Here is a 23481-nt window from a genome sequence, read left to right on the forward strand (position 1 = left end):
CCATTATGTAACGGCTTCCAGCTTTGGTGACTGGAAACGGTCCGGCTATATCCAGAGCTACTCTCTCCCACGGAGCCCCAACATTATACAACTTCATAGCTCCTCTGCTCCGGGTTTGAGGTCCTTTGACAGCTGCACAACTCTTGCATTTACGGCACCAGTCTTCCACATCATCACGGCAATGCAACCAGTAAAATCGTTCTTTAATTTTTATGAGAGTTGTTCTTATTCCCAAATGTCCACCTGAAGAACCATCGTGATAAGCTCTCAGGATCTCGTTCACCTTCTCCCTGGGAACGACCAGTTGCAGATGGCAATCCTTTCCTTGCGGGGTTTCCCATTTCCGGCAGAGCAACCCGTCATGCATCACCAAACTACTCCATTGTGCCCAGAGACTCTTGGTAGTCGTACTGTGTCTAGCCACTTCAGACCATTTTGGTTTAAGTGATCCACTTGCTAGCCAATGTAAAAGTGGTTGAAGATCCTTATCATTTTCCTGAGCTTTCCTCATTGCATCGTTGCTCCAGTTCCCATCGATCGAATCTGTTCTGATCAGTCGGATTATTGGATTTTCTTTCTCCTCCTGACCAATGCAATGTTTGCATTCCGTCGGACAAGGTCTTCTAGATAAAGCATCTGCGTTTCCATGAGTTTTTCCTCCTCGATGTTCGATTTCAAAGTCATACTCTTGAAGTTGCTCAATCCATCTGGCCACTTGTCCTTCCGGATTCTTGAATTCTAGTAACCACTTCAAGGCGGCATGATCAGTCCTTACGAGGAATTTGCGACCCAACAAGTACTTTTTAAAATGTTGTAATGTCTTCACCACGGCAAGTAACTCCCTACGAGTTACACAGTAGTTTCTCTCCGGCTTCGATAAAGATTTGCTAAAGTATGCAATTACAACTTCTTGATCTCCCCTCTTCTGAGATAACACTCCACCAATTCCAGAATTGCTAGCATCAGTATATCTACTATGAATCTTCCCTCCGTGTCAGGATATCCGAGGATAGGTGATTCACATAGTCGTTTTTTTAACTCTAAGAAAGCTTGTTCGCAGTCTTCATCCCAGGAAAAGGCTCTTTTCTCCTCCGTCAGTCGATGTAAGGGCTTAGCAACATCGGAAAACCCTTTCACAAAGCGTCGATAATAAGAGCTAGAAATGCTCTTACATGTGTCTTTTCTGTCGGCGTCGGCCAGTCTTTGACAGCACTTATCTTGGCAGGATCCGTCGCAACGCCTTGCTCCGAGATAACGTGCCCCAAGTAATTCACCTGACGTTGAAAGAAGGAACATTTCTTTGGACTCAACTTCAAGTTGGCACCCTGCAGTTTTGCGAAGACTTTTTCGAGCTTCTTAAGATGATCTTCAAAACTTCGTCCCATAATGATTATGTCATCCAAGTAGACAAGGCAGGTTTCTCCCAACATACCTGCCAGCACATACTCCATCAACCTTTCGGAAGTAGCTGGGGCGTTGCATAGTCCGAAGAGCATTGTTTTGAACTGCCATAATCCTTTTCCGATTGAAAAAAGCCGTCTTCTCCTTGTCTTCTCCTGGTCCAGATCAACTTGCCAGTAGCCACTTTTCAAATCCAGAGTCTCTACTCTGGATTTGAAAAGTTACCACGTCATGCCACAAAGTGAATCTAAGGTGTCATCGATTCTTGGCAATGGATAACTGTCCTTCTTAGTAACATCATTCAGACGCCGATAGTCCACACAAAATCTAGTTGATCCATTCTTCTTCTTCACCAGAACCACTGGAGAACACCATGGACTCGACGACGGTTCTATCACACCATTTTCTTTCATATCCCGAATCATGTCTTCCACTTCTTGTTCGCGTGCAAACGGAATACGTCTTGGTCTTTGCCGTATCGGAACAGTGTCTCCTGTGTCGATCTTGTGTTTCACCAAACCAGTTCTTCCGATGTCCCCGTCGTTCTTTGAGAAAATCCCGGAGTAGCGTAGCAGGAAATTTCTCGGTTTTATTAACTGTAGCTTGGTAAGATTGTCCTTACAGCCATCCAGAAGTTTCTGTATGTTCACATCCTCGTTTGCAGCTACGGTCTTCCTCCCTTCTTCACACTTTCTTAACCAAGCTATCTCCTCACAAGCTCCGATCACTGTTCCCTTCCTAATGATTTGCTTGTTCTCATGAGGATTAAACACGGGAACCATCGCAATCTGGGAGTTACCCACAACAGTCCTGGCTGGGATCCATGTCGTGTCCGATGTCTCTCTTTCTATTATAGCGCATTTACAAGGTCTTCCTCTGTCATCCCTTGGCAGGACTACCGGGACTAGGGTCTGCGATCTCGGATTTAAAGTAGTGTCTCTTAAGCACAACACTTTCCCAACAGTTCCACCTTTTATTGGAATTTCTTCACCTCCAAGCTTCAATACACCATGTTTCATGTCAATGGTACACTGATGATTTCGAAGAAATCCAACCCAATGATGCAGTCATATGTGATATCCGCTATTACCACTTTTTGCCAGTACAACGTATCCCCGAGTTTCATGGCCACGACCTTCTCTCCCTGGACTGGTATGCGCTGGCCTGTAGCTGTTGTCAGTGTTAAGTTTACATTTTCTCGCATATGTCGTCTTCCGATGCTCTCTAGTCTCCTTTGGCTAACGACTGTACGTGAGGCTCCCGTATCCAAAGTGAAACGGCAAGATTTTCCATTTATCATTCCTTCTATAACCAAAGTGTTTCCGTCACATGCTTGCTTCACGAAGATCCTTGGGGATTTCCTTTTACCGGCCAGTGCCCACCCCGCTGCTCTGGCCTTTTCCTGTTGCTCCAGCGGTGACGTTGAGATTGTCGCATCCTCCCTACCTTGCGTTGTGCGCTCACGTCTGGGGCAAGTGCTCCTGAGGTGTCCTCGCTTCCAACAGCCGTAGCATACCGGGTTGTATTCTCGCATTCGGCTGGAATCGGCTGGTACAATTTCGCGGAGTCTCAACGCCCGAGAATCGTGGAGAACCGCTTCCACTTCCAACGCATGTGCCACCGCTTCCTTTAAACTAGTATGATGACTCAATCGTACGGCTGCTCTTACTTCGGCGTCCCGTATTCCATTGATGAACACTTGGAGCAACATTTCTTCTATTGCAGCTGGCGACGACTGATATGTTTTACGCACTAGCTTCTCAGCTTCCACGGACCACTGCTGCAGAGTTTCGTTGGCCCTTTGACTGCGGTCCTTAAGTTGCGCCCGATACACATGCTCAAGGTGTTTATCGCCATAACGTGCCTCCAACGCGTCAAGAAGTTCTGTGTATGTCACTTCCTGCTTCCCAGCGCCGAGTGCTTCCAATACGGAGAGTGAATCGTCACGGAGAGCTAGTGTGAGGGCAGAGTGCGCTTCTTGGTCACTCCAACCGCAGGCTCTTCTGACCGTCTCCAATTGTAGCTTGAAGGCAGCCCAGGAAGACTTGCCGTCGTAGGGAGGTACTTTTAAATTTCTGGTCGATGTGGATCCGCAGGTGAATCCTGTGTTGGTTGTTGGACACACGACCCTCCCACTGAGCTGATGAATGGTTACTTCCATCTCTCCCATCTTCCGTTGAAAGTTTTCTTCAACTTTGTCCATCTTCTTTTCCACACTGTCAATCCGGGCTATCTCTTTTTCAACAGCGTCAATACGGGTGGAGTTTTTCTGCACAACGGATAAAATGTCTTTGGAGAGGCCTTCATGCAGGCCTCGCAGCTCCTGGCGGCGTGCTTGTTCCTCCTGGTGGCGCGCTTGCTCCTTTTTCAAGCCCTGTAGCTGCTCCTCCTGTCGGCGCGCCTGTTCTTCTTGTCGGCGCGCTTGCTCCTCTTGCAAGGCCCGCAGCTGCTCCTCCTGTCGGCACGCTTGCTCTTGCATCATGGCGGCCAACTGCTGCATGAGCGCGCTGATGTCTACGGCAGGAGCCTGCGGTGCTGACACGGTCGCACTGAATCCAGAGCCAGATGTTTCTGACTCGTCCTCTGCCCCTGCAGCTGCTCCCGCTTGTGTGGTCACTCCCTTCTCGTTCCTGGGTACTAATGGCATCTTTCCAATCCCACTTCTGACACCAATTGACACGGGAGTGGGTCAGGGATTGGAAATAATACTCCGCTTGTAGGAACGAGTCTTTATTTGCGTTCACTTTTTCTGAACTTGCACTTCGCCGGTCTGCCGCTGTTCCTCTTGTGGGCGGCGGTACCTTCAACGCGTCACACCGCACCGAACACTAAGTCTCTTCTATCTTCTTCTTCTTGGAACACTTCCACTTTTCACTACTTCTTCTTCTTCTTCTTTACACTTTCGAGTCAGAACTAGAACTGCCGTAGGCTTACTGCTCTTAGTACGGCTTATATACCTCCGGATCCGTTCTATTTTCAAAATGATTCTCCCATTCCATCTTTAAATTTAAATTGTACTAGAAAATTCTTTTAACTATTTTTATCCTGCTTACACATTTTCCATCCCTTTTTTTCTGTTCGATTTGATCCTGAACTTACTAGAAATTTCCTTTAACTTTACAAAACCCAAAAAAATCCATACACTGGTAGATGTATCGAACCCAGGTCTACAGCGTCTAAAGTAAACACTTTTCCGCTGAGCTACGAATATTGCTGACGGAGCTGTTGAAATTAACAATGTCTTGAAGTTAGACAACTCTCGTCATATACTTCGAAGCGTTTGCTACGCAACACTATTTTAACTCAAAAAATGGAGGAGGCGCCAAACATATTTCTATAGAATTGCATTTGTTGCGAGGGGCACACTGAAATGATCGGAAATAAGAAAAACCACATGCACGGTATAGCTAAATTGTATTTTTTTGTTTTTCAAAGTATTCTCCGTTCAATTAAATGCACTTTTCCATTCGTGCAAACCAATCATTAAAACAGTAATTCCAGTTTAAAGTTGATGTTAACAAAATGGCTGATTTGTTCGCTTCCACAGCTGCTTCGGGGTCTCCAAACCGTTGACCGCGTAATAAATCTTTCATTTTAGGAAATGTAAAGAAATCGCTTGGACTCAGGTCAGGACTGTACGGAGGATGGCCCATCAGCTCAACGTTTTCCTGCTTCAAAAAATCATTTGTCTTCCGAGCCTTATGTGAGCTCGCATTATCTTGATGTAAGATGATGCGACGTTTCGGGTTATTTTTTCGGAGTTCAGCTATCATTTGTGGCAAACAAACCGTGATATACCACTCAGCGGTAACCGTTCTGCGTTTCTGTAAAGGAATTGTAGCAACATGCCCCTTTTTGGAGACAAACGTAGCGACCATTTTGTTTGACACACTGCGGGAGCGAACCATTTTCGTTGGTTTGACCTCGTCTTCGAAGACCCACACTGCTGACTGATGTTTTGTTTCAGGTTCGTATGAATAAATCCATGATTCGTCACCTGAGACGATATTATAAACGGCATTTGACTTCCCTCCGTTAAAGCGTTACAGAGTATTCCGGCACTACTCGAGCCGCCTTTTGCTCATCGGACAAATTGTAGGGAACCCAGCGGGAAACTAGCTTTCTTACACACAGCTCGTTATGTAATATCGACTGAATTGCACTCATTCCGATTCTGATAACAGCCTGAATCTGATCGTATGTCACATGACGGTCATCTAATATAATAGTTCGAACAGCTGCGATGTTTTCAGGCGTGACCGCTGTTCTTGGTCGACCTGCAGAAGAAAGAGTGCTGAGCGACACACGAGCGTGTCAGAACTCGGCATACCAGCGGTATATTGTCGTTTGACTCGCTGCTTCACCATCATAAATCGAAACAAGTTCGCTGAGACATTTATCTTGAGATAAGCCGCGACGAAAATTGCGATAAATTATGGCAAGGAAATGTTCACGCGTGAGCTCCATTTCTGTTAACGACTTGTCAACTTTAAACCAACATAGTTTTTGGTTTTTGATTTTTTTTTAATTGTATGAATGTCATTTAGATTCTAAGAGGCCAGTATTCAAATTCTAAAAATGGTTTTATTGTAACTCAATCAGAAATATTCTATTCCCGATCATTTCAGTGTGCCCCTCGTATACATATTAATATAGTCGGTAATAAATTAATTTATTTTTTCTATTTTAATGTTGCTATCGAAGTCGGATTTTTTTAAATATTTTCAGTTAAGTTTGCAAAACGGATGGCGAACATGTTTCTGTCAATAGTTTAAATATTGAAGAATAAATTGTGTTTCTTCAGCCTTTATTCCTCTTCCACAAGCAAATTAATATATAACTTTTAAACAAACGTCGTGGCTTTGAGCGCGGCGACCGAATGACGAATCAAGAAATTCCGTAACGAAAATAAAACCTAACGCCCCCCAGTGTTCCGTGATCAGCGCCATCTATCGGAAACTGTTATGTTGTATTACACTCGATAGATTCAACGTTCGATTTGGACATACGAAATAGTTTATGAAAGTGACACTAGATATCGCACAAGCTAACACTATTTATTTTTAAATTCAACTTAGATGGAGTAACATTATAATTTTGTGACCATTGAGGGTGTATGGCAAGGGGTTGCCACGATGGTGTCTGACAATGAATAACGTGATTTTTAATAATATTCTGAAGGTAATACCGATAAATCGCACTTTATTCTTTGATGTATTTATATCGGTATTTTACACACCTTTAGTACCGTTTACCTGACAATGCCACTGCAACCCAAACTCCATAATGGACCATCGTTCTTAACTGTTTTGGGAGCATGCGCTGACAAACTTTCAGCTTTTATAAAAAGACGTAGGTCTGGGGTCCTGGGGCTCTTGCTCTAGTAGATACATTCTGAAATTAAATCGAATGTTTTTTTTTTCTGTGTTCATTATTCCTCAAATCTCAATTAGTCTTAATTTTCATAATTTTTGCATAGCGGTGCCGTGACAAGCCAAGTCGAACATTATGTGTAAAATGTACCTAAGTACATTTTACACAATGTTCGACTTCTCGTAACAGGTTTCGTCATGCTCGCTTAAATGTCACTGCTTGTGGCGGCGACATGGGACGGGTCGTCCCCTTCCCTAAAATATAGTTGAGGGATGCGATGGCTGGCTCATGCGTCATGCTCGTGAACGGGCGATGCTTGTGTTGGCAGGATGATCCTGTTGTCGGAGACTCGGTTTCAGATTCTCAAGTTATTGTGTGTATATATATGTATGGATATATACATATTTATTTATTTATAATCGCTTTTAAAATGCTCACAGAATACCTTTATTTATGGTGTATGTGGATGATGCAGCTACTGTACTCAATAACTTTTGTATTAATTTACATTTACTTTTTTGACTTACTCGTGTAACCGTGTAACACATTGACTATTTGAAGTTTGAGTGTGTTTGTTGCATCATTTTACATATTATATTGTAATTGTAATGGTTTGTAAATAGATGTAAATGTAAATCTTGATATAAAAGAGTGGCAATGAGTTTCTTGCTACTTCTTCTCATTAGGTCAACTCTTTACGAAGTAGCGGTAGATTCAATACGAAAAATATTTCTTTTTTTTTGTATAAGTGTCATTTATATTAGTTAATAGTTAACTGAAAAATATATCGATATTTTATTTGTTGAAAATATTATTCATTAATAATTATTGTAAGTAGTACAAGTACAACATTTGGTATTTGGTCGGTGTTAATGAAGTTGAATATTATCATATTGTAACATATAATAGAGATTTTAATAGATAAAATTAAATGAACTTTTCTTCATACTTGAACACTTTATAAGACACATTTGCTTTACGATTACATTTCATTAATTACTTACATTTATTGGTTAATGGGTTGAAATGGTTGAAGTTGATATGATATTTTTTTATTGAATAATGTTAATTTTATTTATTGAATATGATGGTTAATTTTAAATACTTATTAGTTAAATTTATTGGTTGATAGGTATATTCATCATCTCTAGTATATACATATAATATATATACTACATATATTATTACTTGTTAATAATGGCACAACACGGCATTATAACATTATTCATCGTAGCTACGTTCCTGACGCACTCTAAACATGAACTGCTTGAGCAGTCAAAAAAAACTACCAGCGGTGAACGCATTAAATGGTTTAAGTATAATTATAGTGACGGCGCGGCTTTTACGACCACATTACTCTTTCAGCCTTTTTTACCTATTCCGTGTATGTACAAATGTATACAAATACTTAATATCGACATTGTTTACCATTAGGTACAACCCTATCGATACGCATGGATTCAATCTTTGATATGTTTAATAATTACAAATATCTCTTGTATTTGAAGGTTTTTGGACTTTCCGATGAAAAGAAACTTCCTTATCGGGCTGCACTACACACCAGGATTCTTTTTCGACGCGTTATTGTAGTGCAAGACGGTTAAATTCATCATTTTCGTGGAGTTTCATACGTTATCACAATAAGAGCGCGACTGTCGCTCATATACGCGGCGTGCCTGTCCCGCTCTCTCTTTAAACTGTTCTGTGACTAAAACTATACCGTTAGTGGACAGGGCTTACCAACTATCCCGGCAGGAGTGAGTACTATCAGATCCTGGTCGGACGGGATTTAAAAAAGAAAAGAGTGTGTGTACTTACGTACACGCGTTACAAGTTATACTTCTTTGGCGTATGGAAAAATAAATCAAATTATAACAAATACTTAAGATCAAAGAAAGTATAAACACTCAGCATTTAACATAAACAAGTATAGAAAAATAATTATTTTTTTTATTTATACATAAAATTTGTTAATATTATACCAGAAATAAAACAAAACGAAAAAAAAAATTTGATAATAATTTTTAATTAACGATGTAAATGAAGATGTATACATACCGACAATTAACCTCAAATCTATAAATGCACTCAAATCAGTTTAATCACTAATATTCAATATATATCGATATACTAATAATTTATTAGTAAATACTATCACCGTCGTATATGAAATTGATTTAATGAAAACACCACAATAATATTTATTTATTCACACTGTTTAATTGTACTGTTACGAAACACGTGTTATAAATATAAAAATACTAGAATATACAACTTGAACATAGTTATCGATTTTCATGCCACCTAGAACTAACTTCACGATGTAGAATTTAGATGTCGGTGTGCGCGCGCGTCGTAAAAATTCACTCTCATCATTTTTCTCCATCGCGCCAAAAGAACTATAACTTTAAAACCGGATAAAACAAGGATTTAAAATACATTCATGTGTTATAAAGTGGTGCACAAATTAAACGGTTCGTCGTTCGAAGGCGAATTATCCAACAAATTTCGTTTTAATTTTGCTTTTTGTGGGATGGTATTCTGCTGTGTATTTTTGTTTTTCGGTAATGTTCACTTTTTTCGACTCTTTCTACTCCTACTTTACTTCCTTTAGAAGAATTGTGTTAGTTTCAGTGCCTAGTCCTGTTTAACGTTATTTTTTAATTTTGGATTATAAGGCAGGGGTCGTAAAGATTATGGATAAAATCTGTTCAATTAGAGACATGGAAATGATTACTAACGAGACATCTTAAATGTGATCACTTCAATTCACTCCACCTGCCACTGGCAGTTACTTATAGAAATCCTGCCATTCGGCGTCGAGGCACGTTCGGTTCCGTGCTCACTCACAAGAGAGCTTCTAAGCTATGTGTACTAGTAAGACGAGACACTAGATCACTTCAAGCCGGTGCAGTTCACTGCCAGTAACTACAAAGTTAAGGCGCATTCGGTAAGAATTTTTCGAGTCGTGAGAGCGCCGAGATTATCAAATTCGTATTCTGTGTGTCGAATATACTAGTGTGGCTACACCTTCTCTCTGTGATCAAATATTTGACTCGACCGTTTACTTTTAGAGGCTTCATTGAATTCCTCCCATCCCTCGCATCCTGTCGGCGTCTGGTGCACTCTACAAGCGCGCGGTACCACCAGAAGGTGCGAGGAACTTCATGCCTCGTTGTGGAATCACCGGCTGCACTTCTCCCGAACCAATAGGACTTAGGGACGTTCAAGCACAGATCATACCTACTCCCAACTGGAAGGTCGCCAGCGCGTCTCTCGAGTCCTGGTGTTGTGGATGTCCTCGGGCGGCTGGCTCACCACTTCTCGTCACGTCTCTTATATCACGCGTCGGCGTTATAACATTTATGACTTACGGATTATTTTATAAAACTATAAAGATTTATCGAACTAACGAATTCGATCTTTTGAATAAACGTGCTCTGACATAAGATGAGAAATCCAAAATTTGTCGTGATGAAGCACCTGCAGGGGTTCTAATGACAAGATATCAATACAAAACACGCTTTATATAAATTACGTACATTTAATTCAATACACTTAAAGTTAAAATGAAATGCCTCATACATCCATATAATATTACTTATGTTACAATATAACCACATGAAATACATAAACCGAGGCGGCTATGTGCGTGCCGTGTGCGGGCCGTGAGCGTGACGCGAGCGGGCCGCGTCCGGCGTCGTGCTCCGTGCCATACTCGCAACGTTACAACCGAAATAGCGCGCCTCGTTAGAAACATTTGTGAGAAGTAATTTGTAAGAAATATGTTGACCGACGAGTGCAAGTGATATGTTCACTACCTGTTGAACGTTCCAAAGCAGATGGGGGAAACGGAATTTTACTGATGAAGAAGGTGGAAAACTTGAATTAAATTATGTCACTGGACAGGACAGAACAGAGGGCGCCTCTAAAGGAATTAATCTAGAACCAAGTCCATTTGGTGGAAGGTGCCAATTAAATGAATAAACAAGCAAGCAGCCGTGTTACTTGTGTTCTGCCGGTCGTGATGGTGCGAGTCACTGTCATCCATCGGTGGCGTGCTCACTGTACCGGCACTGCGCGGGTACTGCCTCGTTCGGGTGAAGGTACACGTCATGTATTCCACTCATCAATAAATCTTTTGTTCCAACTAATCAATATACCAAATAAAAAGTACAACTTACAAATTGTAGTTTCGGAAACACTAAACAAACAGGTTTATGGATGATGCGTGATTCGGACGGTTGTTTAAATGGTCATAGCGGCGGGGCGTGCCCCGAGAGGAGCAGGTTCGAATATTGCACCATCCATCAATTTTGGTACATTCAATAAATTTGTATAGATATTTAATCTCAAAAGTGTAAAAAAGTTATCAGTTAAGAATAATAAACCGTGTTGTCGACCATATCTTTTTAAATGGATATATTCTCTCGTTAAAATGTTTATTTTCTTTTCACCTGTTAGTTGTTACTTCGTGTAAGTGCGCGGCGCACACCGCTACTGTCACTCTGTAACTCAATAACTCTTGTGTTATATTCATTTACGAATATTTTTTTAATTTGGCTTTATGTTTCGGATATCCAGTCTAGTGCCAGAGTTTGGCGAGTCGAGATCTCCTGAGGATGCCTCGTGTAGAGGCGAAGTACGTGTCGAACTGATTGAAGACAAATCTTAGCAGAATATACAGTCAAGAAGGTTCACAACATTTAATATTAATTAACATTTATTATTATTTTTAACTTACTTCCGTAAGAACGTCCCTGTCGAGCGAACGTTGAAGGTATTTGCCATTTGTATTGTTTGTTCCGTGATCATAAGCCAGGCCAGTTGGCACCAACATACTATCATATGAACCAGATACCTCCAGCTGCTGATACAGGTCCACACCTGCCACCTGCCACCCGACACTGGACATCAGGTGACAGAAGACATCACAACTGTGTTACAATAGAGTGCTTTTGTGCAATTTGATAAACAACCAACGAATGTAACAAATGATCATTAACTTAACATTACATTAATATTATTGACTAGCATCAACATCAGACTTGTTCAAAATATAACACGGCACTCTTACAACGAACACGACACGAGCTCGCCCTCTCACTCATGGCCACAGCCCAGCCTAGCGAAACTCTATAAGGAAAAAGTGATTCACTCGATTATATGAAACGTGCAATCATTGATAGATTGACAGATGGCGGCTATAATCTGCTAAAACACGGAGATAGCCGAAATCCACTACGACTTTTCGCTACTGTTTGTTTTCAAACTTAGGCGGATTCTACTTCGTGGCCAATAGTATACTGTAATTACCACTAATACAAACTTATGTCGAATGACTGCACGTTTCATACTAAACTAAATTTGAATTTTTACTTAGGTAGTCCTGCCTTTTATTACGTAGTATGTACATCCTCTTTGCCACAACCCACGACGTGACTCAAAACGAAATTCTCTGAGTGACAATAGTTGAAATAAGGACAAGTGTCATTTATATAGCCACGATCAATAATATAAGTACACAATATATTATCAAATATATGTACATACAATTGAAAATAATATTGAAGTCAGATAATAGATACGGACGGACACGAGCTGGACAGTTGACGACGAGGACATGGTGATGTTGATAGATGTAGAACATGAGATGAAACTGAGTGACCATTACAAATTATTATTACATGATTCAGGACATTGACTGGAAATACGAAACTTATTTATTTTATTGCGAAACGTAATAAAGGCGTAGGCTATAAAATTCTGCATTTAGTTATTTCTTCTTGCCTCGTGTACATCACAAACAGACACTGACGTAAACAATTTAGAAATAATAGACGAAAGTAGTGATGCAACGAATACGAATATTCGTATTCGCAGAATACTAGACATTTACCGAATATTCGTATTCGGCGAATACCAGTACGAATATTTAAAAACCAATATGTTTGTTTTGTACGCAACTCTAATTACTGGCAGACTTGAAAAACGCGCGTCGTCGGCACGACGTGTGCAGGGGGCCTTAACTGCAACGACGACGACGCGACAGGGGACTCCCCGGCCATAGTTTATACAGTGCCGCGGCTCCGGGAATTTCCCTATCATAACGAATCATGGATTGATTAGTTCATTCGTTCATTTCTTTCATTTCATTTGTCAGTCGAAAGCACAAGTCAAGCAAGAGAGTATTGTATTATTTTGTTTTATTTATTAGAAGTTGAAGTTGAATTGAAAATGTCTTCGCGTAAACGAGATCAAAGTGACATATGGAAACACTTCGATAAATTACCAAGTAAGTAGTTAAATGGTCTGTATTTCTTTTATATCAACAAAAGGTAGGATAGTAAGTGAGTAACTTAGACGAACGTTAGTAATGGCTGCGTCTATGTAGTATACTAGACATTGCCCGCGACTTCGTCTGCGCAGACTTCGGTTTTAGTAACTTTTCCCTTCCCACGGGAATATTGTTTTCTTTTTCTGGATGAAAAGTAATATAGCCTATGTTTTAATTTTAATCTGGTGTAAGAATTAGTTACTTTCATCCATTCCAAACAGTCAAATCCGTCCAGCGGCAGCGATTGCAATGTGAAAGAGTAACAAATACACACACACACACACACACACACACTCACACACACACACACACACACACACACATACACAATCACAAACTTTCGCCTGTAATATTGTAGTAGGATAGGATTTTAAATTGTATTGTTTTTATTTTAGACAATGAAAGCAAAGCTAGATGCAGATATTGTGCTTGTGAACTGTCTCGGGGAGGGAAAAATGCATCTATTAAAGGATTTACTACGACCGCACTGTGGACTCATGTGAAGAGATTTCACGAGAAGGAGCTTCTACCAGTATAAGTACTGTAGATGAAACAAGCACTGAAGTTGAAGTAACACCAGCGAAGAACCAAGCCTCCCTAAAGGAAATATGGGAAAAACGTACTACATATGAAACTGATGATCCTCGGGCTGTCAAAATCACATATTTGATTGCTGAACAAGTTTGTTTAGACATGGAGCCCCTGGATTTGGTAAATAAAAAGGGATACCGTCGTTTGCTCAGTGAACTAGCTCCAAGGTTTGTTTGCTTTTATTAAAATGCTAAACTTCTGTTCATACATATTAGTGGAATACTCTTTCAACTTTCACCAACAAGACCTCCAGAAGAACCTCAACCGTCTACAAGTAGAGGAATTTGGCAAGTATGCCAAGAAATAATTGAAGAGGCTGAAATGGAAGAGCCAATTTCAATATTTTCTGGTGAGTAAAAGTTAGAAAAGTTATTTATAGGTAATCTAGGTACTCTTTGTCATCTACATAGTAAAAGTAAAAATTAATTTCAAAATGTTTTTTTTTTTCACAGGAGATTCGCAAACTAAAAACGAGATAGAAGCACTGGCCTTTTGGCGAGAAGATGTCCATTTTCCAAGTCTGAAAAAACTCGCCCAAAAATATTTTTCACTGAAGCCATGTACAGTCGCCTCAGAAAGACTTTTTTCAACGGCTGGGAACATCCAGACTGAAAAAAGAAATTGCCTAAAACCAGAAAACCTACAAATTTTATGTTTTTTAAATAAAAATTTGCCTGTTGTAAATTTCAATTATTAGAAGAATAGAAATTCGTCAAATAAGTTAGTCTTTTATTACCATGGCGAGATATTCGTATTCGTATTCGCCGAATAGTAGGTTTGATATTCGTATTCGTATTCGTAAAAGTAGTATTCGTTGCATCACTAGACGAAAGTTTAGAGATGTTAGAGTTTTACAACTTGATTTGTTATTTCCCGATCGCTTGCCTTTTCTAGTTATGTCGTTTTCGTTGGAAGAGTGCCGCGTGTTAATAACTAAATATAAGGCAACATACGGGACACATGTCATCGGCGGCTCATTGAGATCGGGCACTAACAACTATGAGACCGGAGAGCGACCAGGCTACCGGCGAGCGGTGATACTCCTCAACGGCCCGCCAGAATGTTTATGAGTCAAATAACTCTCACAACTATACATTGAACAGACAATATTTGACTAAATAAAGATTAACTAATTATCAAAAAATTGCATTGGGAAGCATAAAAGTATACGTAAATGTTTACGTAATTATGAACCTCTCTGAAGAGTTAGCCTAGTGTATAAATGTTTTCATAGATCAGTATCATAATATAAAACGGTACAAACAGTCGGACAGTGTCCACGTCAACAGCACACACTACCGTGCTCGCCTAGAAGTGTGTGTGCGGCGCGTGCTATAAGGCGAGGTCGGGGTCGGGGCCGGGCGCCGCGGGCACGGCGCGGTACGAGTGCGAGCGGGGCGGGCGGCCGCCGCGCCGCACGCAGCCCGCACGCACGGCCGCCGCACACAGCGCCGCGCCGCACGCCGCGCCGCACAGGCCCAGCGCCTGCGGTACGGCATATGACATAATAATTGACACAGAGGGTGCCGGTAGTGATGGTATAAAGCCCATCTTCATAAAATCCTGTGCTAAAACTACTGGAACCTATTTATATTATATTTGCTAGATCTTTCAGTGAAGGAATAGTACCATCCGTATGGAAGACTTCTCAAATAGTGCCAGTGCACAAGAAAGGGAGCGAAGTTTTTCATTTTTCACAATTTCACCTTCGCACGACACGCCACAAGTTACGATATCATCCCACCATCTGGATGTGTGGCGGTCCTCCACAGTGCGGTTTTCAAGGAGCTTTCTTCCTCGTACCACGAAGCTGTGGAATGAGCTTACTTGTGCGGTGTTTCCGGGACGATACGACATGGGTACCTTCAAGAAAAGCGCGTACACCTTCCTTAAAGGCCGGCAACGCTCTTGTGATTCCTCTGGTGTTGCAGAAGAGTGTGGGCGGCGGTGATCACTTAACACCAGGTGACCCGTACGCTCGTTTGTCCTCCTATTCCATAAAAAAAAAGAAATCCAAATTGAAAATTATAGACCCATATCCATTCTGAACATCCTTGGCAAACTGATGGAAAATATCAATAGTTCACTCTACTGTATATCCAAACATAGCAGCCAATGTTCCCCATCAACAGCACGGATTTATTAAGGGTCGCTCTATTGTGACCAACTTAGCGGCCTTTACAGATCATATATTAAGTGCAATGGACGATAACTGTCAGGTAGACACAATGTCCACAGATTTTGAAAAGGCCTTCGATCGTGTTGACCACCAAATCTTATTTAAAAAGTAAGAATCTTTAGGCATACACGCTGACCTTCTCCGATGGTTCAGCTCATATATATCCAATAGAAATCAAGCAGTACATCGGAATGGATTAAGATTCAATTTTTGTTGCAAGATGCCGTTGCATCTGGAGCCTGCTTGCACCTTTATTACAAGTTGCGTATATCCACGACATATCCGTACAAGTCAACCATTTTCAGACATTGCATGCATTAAACTATAACATAACACATATGTTCACCATCGTCTTGAGTACTGTTGTTCAATTTGGAACTCGCATTTCGCGGTACACCAGAACTATGTTGAACGAATACAAGAAAAATTCATACATCACCTTGAATATCGCTCGCAGTATAAAAGCAAAGACTACTCTTAAACTCGTGTAGGCATTTCAGACAATTAACTCTTAAAGATAGAAGGATAATATCAGGCATGTCTTTACTATACGACATCTGTCACGGCACCATACATAGTTCTGAACTATTAAACATTATCCTCAAACTAACAGTACCAACTCGCCCAGCCATGTTTTTTGTACCACACTGTCGAGATACTTTCAAAAACGTCTAACGAGTAAACATTGCGTGCGTGCAAAGTACACATGTCAGAAGTGAAATGTGCATGGTGCATGAACCTCTAAACTGCATATGAATTCCTAGTACGTGTTGCTAGGATGACACATGATTTCAACCGCTATGAAAGACATTCCTACTACTAATATCTTCCACCACTAATATATATAATAATATGTTCTCCTGGTGTCTATGTAGTAATACGTCGCGCGCTTGGAGTCAGAATATATTAAGGTATACTCGCGCCATACTTAAGACAATCTCTTCCAAAACATTGTATTATGCTTCCTATCCCATTATCTCCCATGTTATATTATGAATTGATGTGACTGCTCTTTTTACTGTTGCTTTTTCGTTTCATCGACTTTCAAATCACAACGATGATAAAGAGGTTTTCACTTCAATAGTATGCATATTTCTGTCTCATTCTTTGCCGGCTTTCGTTTTTTCCGTTGCATCCCGTTTGAAATCACAACGATTGTAAACAAGTTTCGCTTCAATAACAACACACTCACACAATCACATACACACATAAAATATGATTGCGGACATTTATTTTTCCTTTGTCGCTTTGCTATATTTGTTTTATCTCGAGCACATTATTTATGAATTTATGATTATTTTTAATTGTTTTTCCTATAGGTATAATATAAAATCACTGTCAGCCAATTTTTTATACTTTATTACCTAGCTAATAAGAGATGTAATGTGCTGTAGATTTTATGAAATAATAGTTATTTATGCAACTGTTGTGTAATAAGGGGTATTAAAACGCGAATGTGGGTTTATCATACGAGGCGAAGCCGAGTGTGATAATAGTATCACATGAGTGTTTTAACACCAAATTATCAATAGTTGCATACAAGATTTTATCTACACCCAGAATATGAATCCTTTAAAAGATTCTGAAACAGTTAGCTTACTGCTAACATTTAAACAGCCAGTCCTAAGTGTTAATGAAATACTTAATTATTTATTTTAGAAGTAATTTACATTTTGTATTGTGCAATTATTAAAATTCACTTGAATATTATGTTCTTTTGCAGCGTTTAAAATATCCGGCGGTGTGCTGTCAAAACTTAAATCGCTAATTTTTTCAAGAAAAATGTCGGGGTTTCGAATAACCTACTTTTTTTTTACGGCGCGCCACGTTCTAGTAGTGTGAATGTTCTTTTTTTGAAATTCATACAGATACCACGCATCGAGCAATAAGAATGTGGCTGTTTGTTGATACTCCTTGCGCATGAAGGGATCGAAAAAGAACCAAGGAGTGTTGTTATGAAATTCAGTACAACATTACAACACTCGTTTGGATGATGTAGTGGTTATTACGACATTGGGTGTTTTAATGTTGGTAATAAGCTGTTTCAGAATCTTAAATAGAGGATTTAAAGCATGGGTGTAGATAAATAAATATACATATATATAGGGGCATGAAATTCAGCTGGCCTTTTTTACAAATCAAATTACAATCAAGTCAACGGCACCCATACTGACCCCGGCCGCGAGCAGCGCTCCGCTGGCCGCCGCCCACAGCACCAGGCCGCCGCCCCACGCCAGCCACGCGGCGCTCCACGCGCCCAGCCAGCCGCCCTGCAACACACTACGTTATGTCGCCCGTACCGTTCTTTAACACCTGATACAGTACTCTTCTCACATAATACGCGGAAATTGAACATCAAAACAATGATATTATAGTATTAAAAGAGATACTTAGATATGTCACTAGCCCGCCGAAAATGAATCGCCTAAATGGAGACAATTGGTCTCTTTGGTCGTAGTCGCTCTCTCGATACTAACACGGTACTCATGCGTTTGTTGTTAGCAGAATTTCTGACAATCTGATATAGGTACAAAATGCCGTCTTGTGTTATGGGAAGATTCAAATACACTCAGCGGCACAATTAACCGCCCCACCTTGTTTTTTTACGATTTTGGTTAAAAAAAAATTGTGGCCTTACTTGTGAATGTTATTTTATAACGTAGGTATATTGCAGTAAAATGAAAGATAATATTGTTTTTAATTATTACGTTTATTTATAAAAAAAAGTCTGAAAAACACTTTGACCGTAAATTAACAAATGTGATGAAACGGCTTAAAAATAAAAAATCTGCTGAATAAATGAATTCTAATAGTGCGTATTTCCACCTCATGACTTCCATCAAACGGTTTGGCATGCTGTCGATGACATCTTTGATCTGTTGTTGTGGAATGTTCTGCCACTCCTCAATCACGGATTGTTTTAATTCATCTATGGTGGTTGGAGCTGGTATGCGGCTTCGAACACGTCTTTTCAAATTGTCCCATGTGTTCAATAGGATTTCAATCTGGGCTCCGGAATGGCCATGTTAATTTTCGATTGCCGACGGTATCCAGGTACGCGGTAACAACTCTAGCAACGTGGGAGCGAGCATTGTTCTGCATTAATAAAAAATCTTCGCTAATAAATGGAGCAAATGGCATTACATGAGGTTCCAGCACTTCTGTTACATACCTCTGAGCATTTATTCCACCTCTTTCGAAGATTATCAAGTCGGTGCGTGGTTCGTAAATAATGCCGCCCCATATCATGATAGAGCCACCTTGGTAACCTACTGTTTCCACAACAGTACATGGTGCAAACCTTTCATTCTTGCGTCTGTATACACGCTGGCGACCGTCAGGACCGTGCAAGCATATTCTTGTCTCGTCAGTAAATATAACATTCTTCCATTGTTCCATATTCCATTCCGCGTGCTCTCAGGGAAAACGAAGTCTTTCTCTCCGGTGGAATACGAGCAATTGTGGCACTCGAGATGGTCGAAAAGCTCCAAGGGCATTCTCTCCTAGTCTTCTTCTCGCTGTTCTTTCACTCACTTGAACATTGCGCACCTCACGAAGTTGGTTTCGTGCCTCAACAGCTGTAATGAACCGATTTCTTAGAACATTGGTCACAAGAAATCGGTCGTCACGAGCGGAGGTGCATCTTTTTCGGCCCTGTCCTGGTCTTCGCTCATAAAAGCTAGTTTCCCAAAACCGTTTCACTGCATCCCTTAAGGTGGTACGTGCGACACCAAGCTTCCGCGCCACGTAACGCTGACTAAACTCTTCGTCGATAAGAGCGACGGCTCTCGCCACTGAATTAGCATCAAATGGCATGTTTGTGATGTCCAAACACTAGCTTTAGGTTACGAAACCAAAACATACTCAAATTGTTTATTTTTAATGCCACTGAAGCAATGTAAGCAGTATGGCAACGATAACGATAATGAGACGAAGTTCAATATTTATCCTATTCACAACTTATGCGTAAAAAAAACAAAGTTAAGTGGGTAGTTTGTAATTTTTTCGTCACTACATTTCTTTCACACTTGACTTATTTATGCCCAATAACTTACAACTGCGATAACATCAAAATTTGCCACTTTAAAAGGGTGGGCTGTTAATTGTGCCGCTGAGTGTATATAATTGTAAATTTAAAACTTTTGGGATCCGTTGTTTGTAAAAATAGGAATACATTTCGCTATTGTTTTATTATGTCTGTAGTTATGTTTTTTATTATTTTATGTACAAACAATTGATATCATCAATGTGTCTTTATATTACCTACAATCAATATTAAATTAATATAAATAAATAATAATTATTTTTTTTATAAAGTCAATGACACTTTACTTACCTAATTTCAATGCAGTTTTACTACTGTATAACTTTTACTATATGAACTCATGAATAAATCGTATTTTAGGCATAAATCATGGTGTACGGTAAAAAATCATATCGGATGAATTATTCTGCATTTTTGTATTCAAATACGAAGCAGTAAGCAAATGAGAGTTATCTCTTTTCGCTTGCGATAATTGCATTTACTATCCTTCTTTGACGTGTAATCGTAATGTAGTGTGCTATTGCAAAGTTAAATTATTCATGTGTGCGTTAGTTCATCATTTACAAACATCGATTTTTGTCTAGGTAGTTACTATCTATACTTTAAATATCATTGCATCAAAATCAATGATGAACTACAACGAACAACAATCATTTTTCTCTTGTTTAAGTTATATATATTTTTTAAATAAACATTAAACAGCTTTATATTTGCAAGACAGTTTGAAATTAAAATAAAACCTTTGGTAAGCTACCTCCTTGCTCCATGGTTCGGAGTAAAAGATTGGTCCATTTTTTAAATTACACGACAGATATTAAGTTAACTATGCTTAGTTTCACTGTGTTCAAGTGTAGAAGCAGATTGTCATAGGCTAGATAAATTATTTGCTATATGAAAGCTCCGAATAAAACAGTTTGCGTTTCACAATCACTTCACCGCTATGTACTACACAATTACCAACCCTTTCTGAAGCAATTCAAGCTATTTTCAACCCTCGATAACTTCGTTGTATAGATAAAACTATAACCCTGAATTTTCAGTTACCAAGCTGGCATTGTATTAACACGGTATATTTACAATTTCATTCAGTTTTAATCAGTATTTTAAGAAGTTACTCAGTCAAAGTTTCTTAATTTTGTCACTCACTGACTGACTGACTGATACTTTTACCTGAAATAGAATTTCAGTACACAATAAGTGTTTAGTGCATAAATTAAGGGAAAACCAAAATATTTTGCAATTTCGGTCTACTTTTCTGTCAATAATAATCATATTTATATAGGATTACGAAGTTATATATTATGGTGGTGTGTGTGGTAAGTTTACGTGGCACTTTAGAGAGTTACAAGTCTGGGCGGCTTAAATCTAATAAATGTAAACTTTAGAATTATAAAAGCATACGAATTCTCAATCTGTGAATGCAATAGACTATTTAGAAGCATTTACCGTCCAGACATGTAAAAAATTGTAACATCAAAGCCTCCGAGGAAAGTCCATAGAGACTCCTTGTGAACGGGCTTTGAGAAAAACTATAAGTAGCTGAAGCTCAACAAATGTCCTGGAAAAGTATTTTTTTTTATAAAAATGAGAAACGCTCATAAGAAAAGATTAACTAGTAGGAGGTTCTGTTTGGTGCACAAGTTGTAGGTTTATGTAAACTCGACAAAACAAAATAGGGCCCACCATCATCTATTTAGAATTTTTGTTTGAAAATAGCTCAAGAGGTAATGATTAGCGAAATAAAGCATTTGGTTGTGCTGTTGACATCTTTATGAATCATTATTAATGTGTTGTGCGAGAACTTGAGCGTTAAACTAAATATATACAATTTTCTAATTATAAAACAATACATAAATCTCTAAATATAACACACAGTGACCAAACGATTAAAGAAACAAACACAATAAAATTTTTAGGCATTATATTAGATTGCAATTGTAACTGGAAAGCTCAATGTGATACAGTGGCAGGCAAAATAAATAAGTTCGTTTTCGCTTTAAGAAGGCTCAGACAAACTGTATCCTTTAATGCTGCACTTACTGCATACCACGGTTATATTGCGTCAGTTTTACGGTACGGGTTAATACTATGGGGAAACTCCACTAATATTTCAAATGTTTTTCTGGCACAAAAAAAATGTATAAGAGCTTTATGCAATGTCAGTCCTCTAGAATCGTGTAGACCATTATTCAAAAAGCACCGTCTGTTAACGCTTACTGGTCTATATATATTAGAAATTTATATGTTCATTAAAAAACATGGTGAACTTTTTAAACCAACAAAGGACTATTCCATATTAGGATTAAGAGATCCAACTCGCCTTCTGATGCCATACTGTAGAACAGCGCTTCATCAAAATAACGCAAATGTTATGTGTATTAGGGTATTTAACCACCTTCCAAAGAATATTAGAGAGATGCCTAAAACATTAATGCATAAAAAATTAAAATTATGGCTAATAGATAAATGCTTTTATAGTTTAAAAGAATTCTTTAGCCAAAAATAACAGTATTCAAATGTAATTTTTGAGAGGTACCTACAAACTAATGTTTATTTTATATTATCTCATTGAATTAAAGCTATGTAATGTGTATTAAGAACGTATAAGTATAAATTAAATATGATATTCCAATATTGACAATCAAATATTTGTATGCCGATATATTGGCGAATTGTGCTGTACACCAATTAATTGTTAACAACTGTGTTACCACGATTCATACAAATAAATCATTTCATTTCATTTCATTTGTTTCATGGGGGTAGATAAAAAGTGAAAAGCACGAAATAACATAAAATTGCACAAATTTTGTCCCTTAACTTTTTAGTCTGACTAATGTTTTGTTTTAAGAGGTTGCTTTCTTAGACTGTTTTACTCGATTTCTGTATTAATCGTGATGACTAAAGCTAGTTCTTGACGTCATATGGACCTGGAAACCGCAGCAAGAGCAGTAGCTCTGCTTCAGCATAGTTTATACTTATAGTTTTTTTTTGGAATAAAGAGCTGACGATTCTATTTTTTCCAACTACCCCGTAAACAACATTTAAATTTACATATTTGTTTTAAGCTCCACGTAGGTACAACTGGTCATGAAAGAAACAATTTATGAGATGTACACAGGCTGTTTTTAAAGTTTAATACTGGCTTTGTTTGAAATTGTTGCAATGTTTAAATTGCAATTGGTAATACAATGCTATGGAAAATAAGAATTGACAGTCCTATTTTTTTTAAACCTCCCTCTAAATTAATATGTAATTTATTTGACCACTATTATAATAAAACTGTTGCCGGCCGCTGCTTGCCTGTATTTGGCCAGTACCTACCTAGCATGTTTGAGAAATAGGAATTTAAATGTGGTATAGACAAGACAATATGTGTGCAAAAAAAAGATGTACTTACCCATTTGTCAAAGTCCATTGGGAAGAGTGCAGCAAGCCTGGTAATGTGTAGCATCAGAATGAGCGAGTGTGCCATTACAGAGGTGAGGGCTCCAAATAATAGTGGCCGAGTTGATGGAACTCCTCGGAGACCCACTGCACTCCACACACAGATAC

This window comes from Leptidea sinapis, chromosome 46 (genome assembly GCF_905404315.1).
Source record: "Leptidea sinapis chromosome 46, ilLepSina1.1, whole genome shotgun sequence".
NCBI classification, from domain to species: domain Eukaryota; kingdom Metazoa; phylum Arthropoda; class Insecta; order Lepidoptera; family Pieridae; genus Leptidea; species Leptidea sinapis.